This window comes from Artemia sp. Qi Xiang Cuo, chromosome 20 (assembly GCF_049724085.1).
Source record: "Artemia sp. Qi Xiang Cuo chromosome 20, ASM4972408v1, whole genome shotgun sequence".
NCBI classification, from domain to species: domain Eukaryota; kingdom Metazoa; phylum Arthropoda; class Branchiopoda; order Anostraca; family Artemiidae; genus Artemia; species Artemia sp. Qi Xiang Cuo.
The window spans coordinates 32362160-32377079 of NC_142813.1; positions in this window are offsets into that span (position 1 = coordinate 32362160).

Sequence of the window (14920 nt, forward strand, 5' to 3'; positions counted from 1 at the left end):
AAAGTTAGGACTTCTGAGCTTAATTCTGGTCGTGATATACCTCTATAACAGGTTGAGATATAACTTTAAAGCGTAGCTAATAATCGCTATACAATTTAATTTTGCATTATATTTTTCGAGTAAGCAACACATGAATAAGTAAGCGTGCAGCACATAATTACACTGGTATCCTATTTTTTGTGTAGGCCTAAAATAATTATAATCTGCGCTAAGACAAAATATTTCATATAATTAGACGCTTCTGTACTGGTAGTTTTTTTTTGTTCTTTTTTACATCAATCTTTGTTAGGACATGGGTCGATGTTCATAGAAAATCCGAGGGTGAGCACGCCCACAACAAATTAAAAGCTGCATGGGCTTTGAGTTCCTCCCCAGGCTTCCCACAAAACGTGGTCCAACACCACTTGTCGTTCTCAGTCGACCACGAGCTTCCTACTTTGGGCCTTTCTCTCTGATCACCAATGTTTTGACATCACTCGTATTATTTTTTTTTCATTAATATTGACTTGGTTAACTTTACTTGCACACTGTTAAATTTATTATGGTGGATCACAAGTTGATTTTTATAAGGGATTTGAAATTTTTCTTTACATTAATTAGGGATATTTCAAACTGTCAGGTTGTTTAACCGTTCTGCCTGACTGTGTCATTATTTTCTCCTCTGTTTCTTGCGGTTTCTTCTTTTTCGGTTTTTCTAGCGAAATGTTCGAACTTTTTGTATTGTTTTTTCAAAAATTCTTGCCCTTTTAATTTCGTTTGTTTCGCGTGTGCGGCTGCTGAAGTCGGTCTTGATTTCCCTATTTCTTTAACTACTATATGGTCTGCTTCGCCGTCAGACTCTTCGGAACTAGTTTCCGACGAATCCGGATTAGAACTTTTAGAGGTGGCACTTTTTGAGGTATCACCTGCCATTCCTTCTAAATTTCTACTTCCCTGGAAGTAGAAGGTTTATTCCCTAAGTCCTCGTCTTGAGTTTTCAACTCGGGAGATTTGAAAGATTCTTGAGAGCTTTGGGAGGAATCAAGAGTTTTTGCGGGGTTCCTCCACTGTTTGAATGCCATGTCCTCAGGGGGGTGGGGCATTTTTCTCACTAGGGTTTCCCTCCATGAAGTCCACTGTTTAGGTTTGACCTTGGACACAGTTATATCATGAAATTGACCTTGCTGGTCATCCTTGGGAGTTTTATTCTCGGGCAATGTACTTTGACTCGTTTTTATGAGAAAATTTATTAAATCCATAGCTTCTGGCAGATTTATTTTAGTTGAATCTTCGGGACAATTCTTGTTCACGGTAACATCGGGAGTTTTTACAGATCTGTTCAATTCTTCCTGCAGTGACAGGGACCTTTCTAGCGGTGTTGAAGGGGAACCCATCTCGTCTTGAAATCTTTTGGGGGGACAAGGGGTCGAAATTCTATCGAGGAAAAATTGGGTTTTTGGAGATATTGTATAATCTAGTTCTCCTGCGCTCGCCGATGAATAACTTTTTGGATCTTTTGGCGTTTTTACTTCAGGGAAAAACCCTGGTATTAGGGATTTTTTCTTGGGAACAACTAGATTTTTCATTGCTAAAAATTCTTCAAAGTTTTCCTCATCACTGTCATCTTCAGAATAATCTTGTTTAAAATTCAAGGGTTTTAGCTCTGCCAATCTTGATCTAGGGGGCTCATTTTCTGAATCTGACGAATCAGTAGAGGAGGGATGTGATACCCACCTTTCCAGAAATTTAGCTCTTTTTATTCTGCTAACATTTGCCTTGTAAGTTCTTCCGCTATCGGGGTTCTCCATTTGAAAAGTATAGTCGTTATAGTACTTTTTTACTATTATGTACGGTCCAGAATATTTTTGGAAAGTTTTTTTCCTTCCGTTTTTGCTTCGTTCCTTAGGTAGACGCAGTCTCCTACTTTGAAATCTATACTCCCCTTGACTGTGGGTTGGTTTCTTAGCTCTTGGTTTATTTTACATTTTTCCAACTCTTGCCTAACTATTTTGTAAGTTTTCCTCATCCTATTTATGAATTCTTGTTTGTAATCTTCCGAGCTATTATAACACTGCCGAGATTCAATAATTTCATTATATGGGATTCTAAAATCGACCAAAAAGTAAATAAAATGGATTGTCTTGGGTTGTTTCTGAATAAGCAGTATTGATTACGTTTGTTAAATAAGGTAAGAATTGATTCTAGTCGCTCCTATTGTCTTTCGTATAAATACTTAATACGTTCGAAAATATTTTATGCCTGTTTCCTATTTTACCATTAGCTTGTGGGTGGTACGAAGCTGTCACCATTTTCTCTATATTAAGAAAACTCATTAAATCATTTGTTACTTTTGAAACAAAATTGCTTCCGTTGTCACTCAAAATTTTATTAGGAATGCCAAATTTTGAAAATAATTTCGCCAACGCCTTACTAGTGGCGTAAGCACCTTGATTTTTTAATGCTTTTGCAAAAGTAAATCCGGAAAAATGGTCTATAACTGAAAGAATACAAGCATGGCCTCTGCTAGAAACAGGCAAAGCTCCGCTCGTTTCTTATAAGTCAAATGAGATAATATCGAAGGGGTACTTTGCTACCGGGACCCTTCCCATTGGAGGATTAGGATAAGCTGGGGGGATTTTTCTTAAGTTACACGCTTCGCATGTACTTACAAATTCTTTAAGTTTTGTCATTGCCGATGGCACGTAAAAATATTGTTTTAATTTATGGAATGTTTTCGTTACTCCTAAATGTCCACCTATATCTGAATGAAAACTTTCAAATGCAGGTGCTATTAAGTTTTGTGGTAATACAGGTATTATTGAAGTTTGATTTCTTTTTGTCGCAGCAGTCACGATTCTACACAGTATTTCTTCATCAAGATCATAGTAAAAATTATCTATCTTTTTTTAAGAGTTTTGAATTTGTCCGGTAACGCATCGTCATTCACAAGATAATTAATAAGCGCTGAACACATTTCGTCCTTTTTTGCTTTCTTTTTATATTTCCTAAAGACAGGGGACAATAGTTAACCTTATGTTCTTTTACTGTGTCTTTGACTTTGTTTTTCTTACATTTGTGTTTGCTCTTAGCATTGATAGCGTTACCTTCATTTTCCTCAGCTTCCGACGGAATATTTTCTGCTTATCTACTCAAAAAGGCACAAGCTGAGTCTTGTTTACCTTTTAAATGTTCAAATTCGTAATCTAGGTCTTGGATTTTCATAATCCATCTAGCTAGAATTCCCGTGGGGTTTTTAAATGTACGCAGGTACTGCAAGCTTTTATGGTCTGATCATAGTATAAATTTTCTACCAATTAAATAGTGTTTAAATTTGTCCAAGTGGTGGATTATAGATAATAATTCTAAGTTTGTGGCGGAATAACTACTTTCGGCTTTTGATAAGGTTTGACTCGAATAGAATATCACATTTTCTATTTTTTTTTTATTAAAAGGTCCTTGTAAAGGATCGGGGTTTCCTATGGGAATTATTTGCAAAAGAAAATCCCCAATGCCTTTTGAACTAGCATCGGTTGTTACCACAAATTCTCTATTTTCGAAATCAGGGAGTGATAATATTGGTTCAGAAGTGAGTGCCTTTTTGAGACAGTGTAGGGACGTTTGAGCTTCCTGGGACCAGGTAACATTTTGGGAGTTCCCTTTAGTTAATTCCGTGAGGGGTTTCGCAATTTGGGCGTAATTGCGTACGAATTTTCTAAAGTAGCCAGTAAGACCTAAAATTCCCCTTAATTCTGTCATGGTTCTAGGATGTTTGAGGTTTTCAACACATTTTATTTTATCAGGGTCTGGGGATATCTCTCCTTGTGTCACTACTACTCCTAAAAATTTAATTTTATTTTGAAATAAATTTACTTTCTCAGGCCGGCATTTTAAATTGCCCTGTCCGAATTTCTCGAACACCTTAGCTAACGTTGCTAAGTATTTTTCAGCATTTTGTCCCACGTATATGACATCGTCGACAAAATGAATGATATTCTTTAATCCTCTTAACAGGTGTAATAGGGGTCTACATAGCACGCTTGAACTTGTTTTAAGTACAAATGGTACCCTTAAGTATTCATATGAACCACATTCAGATGCTGAAAATGCAGTTTTATGGACATCTTTTTCGGCTATTTTCACTTGGTGGTAGCCTTGGGTAAGGTCCAAAGAAGTAAAAATTTTGTTTTTGTTTGAAATTGAGTCAAGAATTTCATCTATTCTTGGTAGAGGAAATTTGTCGCTAACTTCTTGTTTGTTGAGGGCTCTATAATTTACTACAAGTCTAAGATCACCATTCTTTTTTGGTACTAAGATCACTGGTGCACTATACGGACTTATACTGGGGTGTATAATTTCATTTTTTTCTAATTCATGGATTTTATTTTTTAACCACTCTTTTTGCTTATACGGCACACGATATGGCTGTTTTGTTCCTGGATTTCCAGTCGTTAAAATTGAATGTTCATAAAATGGTATCAGCCCGATGTCATCTTCAGATTCCGAAAAGAAAACCTTAAATTTTCATAACAATTTGCAAATTTTTTTCTTGAAGTCCTTGTTTTTATTACGATCAGCATCAAATTTGTTTAAAGGTTACGGGTTAGTCTGAGGGGGTTCGTTATTAGAGTTTTTGTTACTATTAACTGTAATTTTTTTAGAGCTTTACCATCTATTTAAATCATTCTCTGATAAAACTTGAATTTGAACTAAACACGTCCCCTTTTTTATTGTAATTGTATCATTTTCGTGGTTATTAGTTACCCAAATAAAACCTTCTCCTTTGTCATAAGATATAATCTGTTCCTCGCATAGCAGATTTTCGGGAATTTCAGATGGGGTCGCTAACCATATTTCGGATTTGCTAACCACTGGCTCAATCATCTGTGATATTTGAATTTATTGCATCGTTTTGGGAGGTATTTTTGTTTTCCTTATAGCGAATCCGTAATATTTCTCTTTATTTTCATTGTTTATTAGATTCATACTGGTGCTATGACGCGCTATTGCGGCATCCTTCGGCGTCACGTTGGATTTCACTATGTTTTTCCATAATTCTGCTATTTTATTAATTTCGTTTGACCTGTACTGCCGCATATCTCCTATTTTAATTTTCGCAGATTCATTACCCTTATCTATTAAATTTACCTTCTGTCTGCAATTTCTTTCAGAATAATTGAACAAGTTTCTGATTATTTCTTTTCCTCCTTGCGACACATAAGGTTCAAAAGATTGCGACATTATACCGTCAGAAATTTTGTTTACTGTTAGGTTGTCTTCGTATCCTCTGTTACGATTTCTTAAGGTAGAAATTTCTTCCCCTACCTTAGCCGGGTAGACAAGCCTCTCGTTTGCTACGTCTAATAGTACCCTGTTGGACCTTAAAAAATTTGTGCCTATAATTGCTTCATACGGAAAGTTATCGCATATTATAAAATTTGTCGTAAAGATCCTATTGTCCCTTTTTACGTTTAGGCAAATTGAACCTCTTGCATCCAATTTATGCCCTGTCACAATAGTTAAATTGGGATTAGGGTTCCTCTGTTGCCTAATATGCAGAGGCAACATATTAAATACGCATGAGGTTATGATACTAATCGTTGCACCAGAGTCAATCAAAGCTTTAAAGTAAACGTTTTCTACACAAAAATCATTAAATATAGGTAACTTGTTATTATTATCACTACAAGACGCCACTACCATTGTTTTGGACCTATTAAATATTCTGGGCACCCTCTGGGTCCAATTTATATTTCTGAGGGGCCTGAAACGTTTCCCTAAGGATTTATTTCATGTGTCGGTGCCTGTAATAGATATTCAGACGTATGGTTTTCCGTAGGCATATCTAATTGATTTACGTCTGTCTGCCTTCGCCATGTATTATTATGGTAACATGGATGTCCTGCGTCAGTGCCGCTTGCTGGCACTGACTGCCACTGCCGTCGGCTTGCAAAATATTCATTTCTCGTCGTCAAATTTTCGTGATTTCTATATAGCATTCTCGCATTATATTGGCTTTGGCGAGTATTTGGGTTTTCAGATCGGTAATTAATTTGTCTATTGGGAGGAGGGGTATAAAAATTTTGTTGGTACGCGTTGTAAGGCACAGATTGGCGCAATCTTCCCTGGTTATAGCCTAGTGCACCACCGGCGCTAAAATTTGTTCTTCCGAACAAATGGTTGCCGGATTTTTGCGTATTACCGACAGCAATTCTTGGTATGCGATTGGGGACATAACGGCAATCTCTCGCGATATGCCCAATACGATTACAAATACAGCACCTTATTATTGTAGGGTTATTTTCGTAATTGGATTGTTTGACAGGCTGAAAACGTACTGTTTTCTGCCCAGCGGGTTCTTGCGTTTTATTTCTTTGTGGCACTGGGGAGTTAACCCTTGAAAAGAAATTGGGGGACGTCTGATCGCCCTTGAAGTTTATGTTCGCATTTGAATCGCCTAGGCTATTTATTTTTGCTTTACTATGATTTGCGACCATCGTATCGACTTCGATCAATCGCTCTACCTCCTGAACTGCGAGATCCAACGTCTGAATATTTTTTGATATTACCACTCTATATAGTTTTGGGGGTAGCCCTTGCAAAAAGGCATTTAGTATGACTGTTTCATACAGTTGCCCAGAACCACTTCCATATTTTGCCTCAGCCGAAATGCGTATATTATCAAGATATTCTCTTATATTTTGTGAATAGTCAAAGCTCACCGTTCCGTGTTTTAATTTATTTATTGAACTGGTTTCGATAAATCTATCTTTAAATGCTTTTAACAATTTATCAACTGTATTTATTGGCAAGTTGGCGTTATTGCCTATGGTATGTTCAATCTGTTTTAGAAAGGTTAAGGCCTGGCCTTTTAATCGTAGTAGGAGCATGTCGACTAACGCTTCTAGCTCTGTTTTTGTTAGTTGTACAAACTGGGTCAATTGGATATTGAATTCGTCGATATCTGATTGACCATTGTACTCCGGGATAGATTTGCTATTTCTATATTTTTCGCGACCAACTTCTGCACCATTAATAAATCTTTAAGGTCGTCCGACATTTTTTTTTTTCACTTAACCTATTTTGGGGGAGGCTATTATCTCCTATGAGATATTTTAAAGGGTTTCCTGTCGTAGCTTAGCGGTTATAGGCCTAATCACTTTACTTATATCTCTGTATCTCTCTAATAATTAAATTCAAATTACAAAGTTTATAGCGTAATTAGTTCGCAAGTTTTCTTCCAATTGCCGGCTGCGCCATTTGTAGCGATGAAGATTTTTGTGGCTATAAAAATGTGGCTGTAAAAGAAAGGACTGGGCTTGATTGCGGTAATAAATATTGACCGCGTCAAATCTAATATCGTACTTTAAAACTGCGAACTTACACCTTATAAGTTCTCCGATAGCGCCGCTTATAGCGCCAAAGATTGTGCCATCGAGCCCTGCGCCAAAACGATGGGGAGTGAAGTAAATTTATAACCGCGCCATCCTCAATTATTGAGGGAAAATAACATGTGTAGCCATATAAATGTGACCTCTTTTCTTCGAGCGATCTGGAGATCAGATTCCCTGGGAACGTCCTTGGAGATTTGCGACCTAATTACCTGTTATCAGGCTGGCTACAGACATATAAAATGAAATAAACACAGGTAAAAAAAGCAATAGATTTATTGAAACTTACATATTTGGGTGCACAACAATGGATCACTTCAAATGACGGCAATAATAACCAAGTCTCTACAGTGACTGCATAATAACTTGAATCGCAATGCCTGGATGTCAATATAATTCTGCTCTAAATGGTCCTGAATCTGATTTACGAATCTCTTCGAAAAGCACTTTTTCCCCCTATCAAATGTAGTTTTTTTTCTGCGCTGTGAGAACTGGTTCACAATTGGCTCGAGTGGAACAAGGATGCGAACCCTTCGTCCAATAGATTGTTTTAAATATTTCTGATGATTCAAACGTTCACACGGTTCTTATCATTTAAACTTCCTTAGAAATATTGTGCGTAGCACCTTTTTTATTGCTCACTGTCTTAGCGAAATCCAAAGCTTAGATAGCACCGTTCTTTGTCTGAGACTAACTGCAGTTTTTTTCTTTGCTGATTAAGGACTTTTCATTTTTGAAACTAGGTTTAACTTAATTATAGGGAGTCGGAATTATCTTTAGAAAGAAGGAACTTTATTTTGGTATTTTAAATACATCGTGTTTTACTCACGGTACACCAAGAGGTGACAAGTTGCATGTCAACATTGAACAATATGTTATTTCAGATTTCTGGAATTCGATTAGTGCAGCCGCATCGGGTGCAACGACCAAAACTGTAATTAAGCGTCACCTTGGGATTGCTAGAGGTATCCCTGAGAGTTTTGACAATGCTGTACTAAATTCATACCCTGGTGTGACTGAAGCCACTCGTTTCGGCTTTTCTCAAACAATCAAGCTAGAGTTTTCGGGTACATTCGCAAAAAGCAATGCCATCAAGAACGGCCTGAAAATAGGTTACGAAATATTCCCTGTGTACAATTTCATCAGTGTACACCGTTGTTGCTTCAAATGCCGATCACCAGATCACATGATGAAGGACAGTACCAGTCCTGTTGATAAATGTGCTAGTTGTTCCGGAAATAATATTGCCTCTAAGGAAACACCTTGCCAAAATAGCCCCAAATGTGCGAACTGCAACGGTGATCATACATCCTTTAGTTTGAAATGCCAGTGCTCAAGTCTCACGTTTCGAGCAGTGCCAGAAAATGACGCAGTCCCCTTCTACTGTCTCGTATAACATAAATGGTACAAGAATAAAATAGCATGTTATTAACCAACTTGCATGTAATTATGAAATTGTCTGTTTGCAAGAACACTTATTATCGTCGGCTAATACAAACCTGCTAAAAAGAAGTTCTAATCATGTCACTTTCGTATCGGTGGCACGAACTACTTTCGGAGGGCCGTCGGGTGGGCTTGCATGTATTTTGAACCGAAATAGTGTAGCTTGCTACTCGCCTGTGCTTAGAAAATGAGTCATCTACACTAGCAACTTTAGTAGGGATTGTTACAAATATTCGGAGGGCTACAATGTTCGGGAACAAATTTTCCAGATTCAAAGTTTTATTTTGTCTAGGAGCTCAAACAATGGTAGGCTTTAGTCACCAGTTCGCTGAATATGTTGCGTTTAGGTTAATAAACTCATCGATGAGCCCAATTTCTGACTGTCTTGGATACTTCTGAACAAGATCTGCTAATGTTTTCCAATAAGATCATTTTTAATTCCTTGAGAGACCTATAATTCACAAAATCGAACGGTCATATCTTTTATGAGAGAATTGCATCGGAAATGTCACGCTGGAAAAGTTTCACAATCACACTCTTTTCAGCATTACCCTCACAATCTTCATCAGCTCTGATCTCTTTCATATCTTTCTTCTTTTCTGTACCTCTTGAATTTGTTGGAATCAACCAATATTTTCGGCCACTACCTGAGGTTCACTATACATTTGACACCCTCCTTCAAAGCAAAGATTCTTCAAATCTTCTATTAAAGAACCCAGGTTTTTGATGCAATAATAAACGTTCCTTCATGACACTGTGGCATGGCACTCTGTTTACAATATCTATTTACTTCAAAGTCTTAAACCAATTAAATGAATGGAAGAGGGTAGTGAAATGTTTTGAAAGCCTATCTATGTCTCGACAGTTAAATTTTGTTCCTGCAGTTAAATTTTGCTAACTATGTTGATCAAGAGCCTTTACAATCTCTGACAGACATGCCCCATTTGGTTTGACACTATCTACTCTGGCTTGGGAGTTTGGGATATTGAATGAAGAGAGCTTGGAGTTATATATTTGAGAATTTCCCATCTGTGGGGGTTAGAGCCAAAAATATTGCATAATTTCAAAACGCTTCCAAAAAAAGTCATTGTATCTCGACGACTATCAGTAGCTTGTTCTCCATTCAGGTTAAAGGAATGGCAATTGCAAGCGGAGTAAACAGCTTTGCTATTGACCGAGAGAAAGATGGTCTGGGCTCCATTATAAGTATTTTTCATTTGTCTTCCATTGTTATGACCTTAGCCTTTATAAATTTCCAAGGGAGCTTCATGCTGTTTCGGGTTACTTAAAATAAGCTCAGCAACAGTTTGTCCACTTTTTTTGTGAATATCGAGTGAAGCACAACAGCCTCCTATCAAATCCATATGGGTGGCTTTCTTGAGCAGAATAATTTAGATATATTACAAAAAAGGCAGTCTGTTTAACATGCGCTGTGTCAGGGCTCTCATTAACAATTAGTGAAGTACGTTGCTTTTCTCTCTCTTCAAGGATTTTTTTTTGTCACTTGAACAGAACACAAACAAATAAATTCATCCTGAATTTCATGAGAAAAGCAATGCACAAAAATTCCCACTAGAGGGGGTGCCAATTCTTGTGTTACTTTCTCTAAAAGCAAGCCCTTTTTCAAACCGGAACAAAAACAAATTGAGCAGCCGTTTTAAAAGATCGCGGCCTTTATCGCAAAGGCAATGAGAAAGATGTATAAAAGTATCAGCAGACTATAATCGACACTATTATAAGCTATATTCCATCGAAGCGGATCCAAGTGTCTAGAAAGGACAAACCTTGGTTCAACGCTCACCACGAAAAGCCTATCCAAGCAAAATAAAAGGCACACGGGCGACGACTTCTCTCAAAGAGCGAAAAGAACCGACTTGGTTTCTTCAAATCACGTAAAAACGCAGTTTGCACTTGTCGGCAATCTCAGGTTCAGGATGGGGTGAAATTTACTGCCATGTTGAAGAACTGCGAAAGATGCTTTACCATCGTGTAGGAGCTCTGCAATTTTCTCCCTTAAAATCCAAGACAAAACTGTCGTGCAAGATTTACAGGCAAAGAACAAAGTTCTTACGAAGGTGTTTATGGAATTCTCGAATCTAGATGTTGACGGTAAAGAAGTATCTATTTTCCTGATCGAACCAATACAACATTTGATCTTGTGAATTATTCCACTCTTAAATTCTTGCGCATTTCGCTGTGTTTTGATATGACCGAATCCACAGGTCCTGACAGTATACCTAATGTCGTCTCGAAGTCCTGCAGTGCCAAATTATTTAGACCTTTGTCATTCCTTTTCCGGCTAAATTTTTGCTCTGGAACTTTTCCGCAAACCAAAAATACATAAATACATACCAAAGATACATGAAAAGGTATAGAAAAGAATAAAAAAGTTTGTGACACTTTGGATGCGAATAAAGATTTATTTTGTGAAGAAGAATTAGAGACAATACTAGAAGGATTAAAAAAGAATGAAGTCCCAGGTGCTGATAGTGCGGTAAATGAGTTTTTTAAATATGGTGGTTGAGAAGTTAGATATAAATTACCGAAGACTATGAATATAATTTTTTTTTTAAAAGGGGAAGTACCTAGCGATTTTAGCAAAACTTTAATTAAATTCCTCCATAACAAAAGTGATTCAGTGATTCAATGATTAGTGACACTTGTATAAAACAGGTTGAAAAAATTGACTTCCAGCGTTGCTGAAGACAATTGCTGAAGATCTACGTCTAGACCAATGTAAAGAAATATAAAGAGTACGATTGTCTCCTATGTCAACCATTAGACAAAGTCGGACCGGGATGCTGCTCCTCCGAAGAACATATAAACCAAGAGAAACATAACCAACCTTAGATTTTTTTCATGGTTAGGCGCGCGCGTGGCATCGGTATTCACGATGTGGAAAACGGGAAAAGAAATAAGACAAATCAAACCTCTAGGGGATAAGGAAGAATGCAATACATGGAAGAGATAAAAAAAAGAAATAGGAAAATAATTGGTATGGCTGTAATAATGCAAAAAGGTAAAGATAACATTGCTCTGAGAATGGAAAGAAAACAAAGGATTAATTTATAAGTATAATCAAGGTAAAAGAAAGTTTTATTTGAACAATGCCATAACGTAATGACTTTTGATTAGGAAATTTGGCGCTTCGCATTGATATTTCGATTCCATAGTTATTTCAATTTTTCTCAAAATGTAATTGTGGTCAGCATGAATGCTGAGTTGCAGCTAAACTAAATTTAATCGCTTCCTTTTTCCACATAAGCTTATTGATATTGGTTTGATTTTTATTGTCTGTAGTACTGAGGAGCTCATTAAGCAGATAATCAAATACTAGTCTTTTAAAAAATTTTACCTCTTTGCTAAAAAAAGAGATGAGGGGCCATACCCCCTCCCTCACGCTCCCAACATGCCTCGCAAAAAGCAAAGTTTGATTAGCAACTGACAATAAACTTGGCAACTAGAATGATTCAATAATTTTAAATAATCTTAACACAATTCTGAAACATTCCATATTTTATACCAAACTTGCACGTAACCCGAATCTGGAAAGATAATGAATAGAATCGCGAGGGTTAACTTAATGAGTCATAAAAACACTTTTTGATGAGGAGTTTTAGGTAATTTGCAATTTCGTGGTAGAATATCTACAACAATAATAACAACAATAATTACGTTATAGTCTTCTTATAATACAAGTGCCATTTTTCACATGTCCTTCAATTTCCTGAAAACTCACTAAAAATTCTAGGAAAAACAGTTCTTAACAGACGTTTGGTATTTTATTGGATAGGGCACTATTCCACTAGTTATTAGAAGAAAAACAAAGGTCCTACATCAAATTGCGAAGGACGTTTTTACAGCCCCAAAAGAGCATAAAAGAGGAAAAATTCAACGGAATATTTTTCCTTACCAAGATGAAAAAAATTTTGACGCTCCATGGCGCAACATTACTATATAAAACCACAGATTATTGTGAAACCTAATAGATAATCAGTGCTAAAACTATTAGGTTGACCCTTTGTGGTAAAATATTTTGCATGTTACAAATTTCAAATAGTCCCCCCACTTTGTGGATCCCTCTCCCACTATTTATGAAATTCTGGCTATTTCCCCGTTGCAGCGTTGATAAGAAGTTAGGTTCAGGTTCAGGTTCATTTATTATTCAATCTTACATAATGACACTAAATATATACAGATATCTGGCAGTGAGAAATTTCGGTATTTGCTAAAATTTTATCCAAACCTCCCTATTAGAAATCTTGGATCGACCACTCAGTCAAGTCATGAGTCATACCTGTGAGAAAGAACAGTGGCGGACCACTTCACCGGCTCACCCCCTTTGTTTCCGCTTTCGCAAACATAAATAAGGTCCGCATCATTTTCCTAAGTTGATCGAGGAACTGAGAAATATACAATGGATAGCTTAAACAAAGGAAATGGGAGGAGTTTTTATGCGCGCCGAGACTGTATGTGACAGATATTTGTTAGGATGACCGTACTGTTTATATTTCTCTATAGTGGTCTAGACTTTGGTGTAAGCAGGCAATGCCATCTGGGATTTTGAGGAGGTGGCCTTCGAGTTTAACAAAGATAGACGACGCTGCAACCGAGCAAAATGGGTTGGCCTTGTACAATGTGGCTTTTTCGCATCGAATATTCATGATTAATGCACTTGATGAAAATAAGAGCACTAATTCTTCGATTACTTGCACTATTTCACAGAAAATCGTCAGAGAGAATGCGCAAAAAAAGGTAAAGCTGGGAGTGGCGCGCATCAGCATTAACAGCGCCATCTCCCTTGGATGCTGCAGCATCCTAACAGCATAAAGATACTTTTTACATTTAGAGATGCTGTAGATAAGGTTTGGAGAGGATAACAGTGTGATTTTAGGAAGGGGAGAGGATGCGTCGACCAAATTTTAACTTTTAGATTTATAATCGGAAAGTGCCTGAGTCATCAGACACCTTTAGTCCTTAGTTTACAGATCATGAGCAAGCGTTTGATTCAGCCAATAGGACAGCTTTAGCGGAAGTTCTGTCCTTGTTTGGTATACTAAATAAATACATTAAAGTGATTAGTCCTATATATGAGAACAACCTTACTGCGGTTAAGATAGGACATTAGGTTATTAGCTGGTTTCTTATTGAATCGGGAGTTAAGCAAGGTTGCGTTCTATTCCCATCTGTATAGATAATTTTGACGAACTTTGTTCTAAGACGAACAGCAAAGGGTATGGGAGAACGGGAATCAAACGGAGAAGTAAAATTCTCCTAGACATAAATTATATTGATGGCTTGAGCGTCCTAGATGAAAATGATGACAAAATGAATGAAGTTTTGAGATTTAAGAGTGCAAGACTAGGATAGGAAATTAATCATAAGAAGACTTAATTACTAAAATTGGGAAAAGTGAAGGTGATTCTTAATAATGAGAAAATCAATCAAGTGGACAGCTTCACTTGGTAAAGACGGCGAGTGCAGCCAAAATGTTAAAATTAAAATAGCAGAGGCCCTGGGTGTTCTGTGACAGATGAAAAAGTTTGGAAGGATAGGAAGATAAGTCTGCAAAACCAAATTAGGATATTGGAAGGTCAATTATGGCTCCAAAGCGTCGGCGGTCAAAAATACGGACGTGAATATGCTAAATGTTTTCCAGAAACATTGTCTACGGTTTGTTTTGGGTACTCGTCTGACTTCAGATTTACAAAAATGTAATTCAAACCCGTTTTCTAGGGCTACAATGAGAGAAAGTTAAGATGGCTAGGACACGTTTTTCAGATGAGAGAAGGCAGGTTGCCGAAGATCGTCCCTGTCGGCCAACCCCATAAGGTCAAACGAAAAGCCAGTCGTTCCCGAATAGGGTTGTAAGATGTCGTAAGGAAAGATTTAAGGGAAATTGGAAGTTCTCGGAAGGGTGCAAAGAGGGATGCTTTGAATAGATTGGGACGGAAGAGCAGCGTATGTAGCTGTCTTGGCGGTGTGTTACTGCAGTGAGCTGTAATTAATAGCAGTAGCAATGTGTGTTTGGCCCATTGCGTCGTATCTAGGATTTGCAGTCTTTGTTCTGTCTCTGGCATAAATACCGTTTTTTACGATAAGTTCATTGG